At 31.5% G+C, this 3,591-nt stretch overlaps 1 pseudogene; it reads left to right on the top strand.

Annotated features, from left to right (window-relative positions):
• Positions 1–1,887: 1,887 nt before the first annotated feature.
• LOC149536130 (large ribosomal subunit protein eL38z/eL38y pseudogene) lies at positions 1,888–2,097 on the top strand (annotated as a pseudogene).
• Positions 2,098–3,591: the final 1,494 nt, after the last annotated feature.

Below are 3,591 nucleotides of genomic sequence, written 5' to 3'. Positions count from 1 at the left end.
TCCACGAAGTCAAGGCCTACAATGAAGGAATGGTGAAGTTTGGAAACAACTCACCATACATAATGATAAGTAATGGTAGTGTATCCCTAAATGAATCCACTACTTGTAAATATGCATATCTAGTGGAAGGACTAAAATATAACTTGTTGAATATCGCTTAGCTAATGGGTAAAGCTTATAAGTTTGAATTAAATAAAGGGTCTTGTGGAATATTTGACAAGACAGGAAAACTCTTAGCTACACTAGCACTCATTTTCAAAGAGATAAAATATAAAATTTCTTACATAAAAATTTCATATTGAATAATTTTTTTTATTATCAAGATAATTATTTTATTTTATTTTGCATTGGGGGAGAGTAGTGAATAAGTGTGACATTAGTGGAGTGGATAGGAGCTCACACTTATTAGCCTTTGATGTCATTACATGCTCATCTAGTTTTGAAAAGTTAAAAATTATATAACTAGAATATAATACAATTAAAGGAATGTCATATTAGGAGAATCTATATTTTTCATATTTATAGTAAATAAAATATTAGACCTCTTTTTCCAAACAACTTGTCTTTCCTATGACTGGTTTGAGGCAAAGTTTGAGTGAGCAGTTCAGTGCAGAAAATATACAAAATATCTACTATGATATTCTTACATTCTCTCATCGTGATGATAGATAACAACATGTGATCTAGAAGGTTAATGCAAATAAAAATATACACATAATTGAATCTAGAAACAAAAATCTCTTATTCAAAATATAAATGATTGCTTACATGTCAACATCAAACCAACACATTCAAGGATCTCTAATTCAATCAAAGTGCATCATATAATAAAAAGGAAATAATAGTTGACTGTATCATTTTAATATAACTTAAAAGAAGAAACTTATCTACAATTTTATTTTTATATCGAAAAAATGCAAATTACAAAGGAAAGAAGAACAATTCATAGAGAACTACTAGAAAGAATGAAGAAATAGAGAAACAAGAAGCAAAATAGCCATAGAGGTACACATTCAATTTATCTGGATAAGACTATGAAGCACCCCTTTTTGCTGATTAGCTGAACTACTTGGTGTTGGAGACATGTTGTACTACTTAAAAGAAGAAACTTATCTACAATTAACTTTTTCTTAACAAGTTCATATACATAAAAACATTTGTATTTGTTAATCCAAATCACTTTTAGTTTTACATGGTGAAAATTTCTTTTACATTTAGAAAAGAGCACTAGTACTTACACTTCTTAACTTCATGAATTTGTAAAGTTTAAACTATGCATTGGATTTGGATGATTGATTTTTTGTTATCTTTTTAGCTACTTGTTGTGACTGGCAGTCACCATCACCCAGGCCTGGGACCCCTGCTTTTCTTAATTTGCCAAAAAAATTTGTATTTTGTGGAGTGCAGGTCAATGGAACCAAACGAATGGTCAAAGTGAAAAAAAATCCCCAACTATTTTAAAACTATGATTACAACATTCCATGGAGCGAGATTTTAAGATAGTGGAGGATCGTTACATGAAGGACAAAATCCTTTGTTTGGAGAAAAGCCTGCTTTATACCATGGAGCGCAGATTTAATTAGGCAAGGAAATATTGTGCAAGGGACAAAATCCTTTACTCAGCAAAAAGCCTGCTCCCTGTAAATGTTGTAGCACAGAATTGGGCTAGTCGGGGAATGTTTGATGAAGGATAAAATACTTCATTCAGAGAAAATCCCGCTCCCACAAATTGTGGAGCGCATAATTGAGCCGGCTGAGGAAAGTTTCCTTTGGAAGGCTAATCCCCGATTTTTGTGAAATTTCATTTTTAACATCCATTTAGGGAAAAAGTATCAGAGGAGGAGGGGAGGTGCCAGGCTTGGGTTGTCAAATTTTGAGTATTTCAAAATGTCAAAGCAAATAAATGAAATCAAGGATTTTTCTCTCACTACACGTTGTAAAGATGCAAGGTCCATAAAGATTAAGAGGAGCAAAGATGTTGTGAAGTTTAAGGTTAGATGTTCAAAATACCTATACACTCTTTGCATTTTTGAGTCAAAGAAGGCTGACAAGCTCAAGCAATCCCTTCCATTAGGTTTGACTGTTCATGACCTATAATTTGCCACAGAAGTGCAAGTTTTAATAGGGCCTTGGATATCTAAATGTTCTACTTTGTTTTAAGGACTCTCATTTTTTGTTGTGCAAGGATTTCTTTTTTACTTTAGCATGTGAAGTAGGCTATATATGTGTGACAACTTCACAGTAATTTTAGAACAAGTACATCTTGAAAATGTGTTAGCACATTTTTAGCTGTGAGGTTTCATGGGGAAAAATTTTGTGTTTTTGATTTTTTAGAAGCCCTATTTGTTGGCCTAAATGTGTAAAGAAAATGGAAGTCAAATCCACACTATTCAAAAGACTGGTATGATAGAGGTATGAAGGTTTAGCAGGCTAAAAAATATAGAAAGGTAGCATGCATAAACTATGGGGCAATGACGCATGATTCCAAATCTTGTATAGAAAGACCTCGTAAAATTGGAGCAAAATGGACAAATAAGCGAATAGCACCTGATGAGAAAGTGGAGAATTTTGAGCTTGATTATGATGGAAAACATGATAGATGGAATGGCTATGATCCAGCTACATATGCTCAGGTTATAGATAGATATGAAGCCAGGGAAGAGGCAAGGAGAAAATATCTAAAAGAGCAGCAGTTGAAAATTTGGATTTAGAAAAAAGCAAAAATTGAATCTTTCTTTCAAAAAAGATTTTTTTTTTTGGATTTGCATTAAAAATTAAATATTAGTTTTACAGATATTTAATTTGATTGTTTAAATAATAATTCAAAAAATAATAATAATAAATGGAGAAAAGTTGGAGAGGAATTTGATTTATTTTTTCATTGAAATATGGAAATTAATTAAATATTGATTTTAATTGATATTTAATTAATAAAATTCAAAAAAAATCAAAAAATCAAAATGGGATAAAGAAATACTTAGCCTCATCATGAAGCTAAGAGCATCAAAATAACTACTTTTTGAAGCAAACAGAAAAAAAAAGTGACAAGTGGCACAAAAGATGGAAACCTTGATGGCTAACTAAAGCAACTAACTAATTTTAGTCTATAGCTTTAAAGGCATCTTTTTTGAAGGATGATTTATATAAGAAACCCTCTCATTCATTCATGCTCACATCAAAATTTGAAGAGAAAAACTGAGAATACGAGTGAGATTCAAGGAGTTAGAGGAAGCAGATTTTTGGGAAATTTTCTAAAATTGTTGAGGAGTTCTCTAGGAATTTGTGACAGAGGATTTTGAATCCTATTAGAAAGGATTTTTTTTTGTTGTGAGTTGTGAAAATTGCATATTTCTTGTGGAAGTATTGAAAAGTGAATCTTGAAAGGAGTATGGAAATTTTTTCAAAAATCCAAAATCCTTGTCTTATGGACAAGTTGTATCTGTTTGTTTTTAATACTTTCCTTGCATAGTCTTATGTGTGTACATTTTCTATTTTGCAAGAAAGGATATTGATAGAGCCAAGGGGAACAGGAGAAACATGAGTATGGCTGATAAAGAATGAAAGTAGAGGATTCTATCCTGAATCCAAAAT

Source organism: Cupressus sempervirens, chromosome 10, assembly GCF_028749045.1.
Source record: "Cupressus sempervirens isolate cs-2001-9-10 chromosome 10, ASM2874904v1, whole genome shotgun sequence".
Taxonomy (NCBI): Eukaryota; Viridiplantae; Streptophyta; class Pinopsida; order Cupressales; family Cupressaceae; genus Cupressus; species Cupressus sempervirens.
The sequence above is the reverse complement of the archived record's forward strand: the minus strand, read 5'-3'. Positions and strand labels throughout refer to the sequence as shown.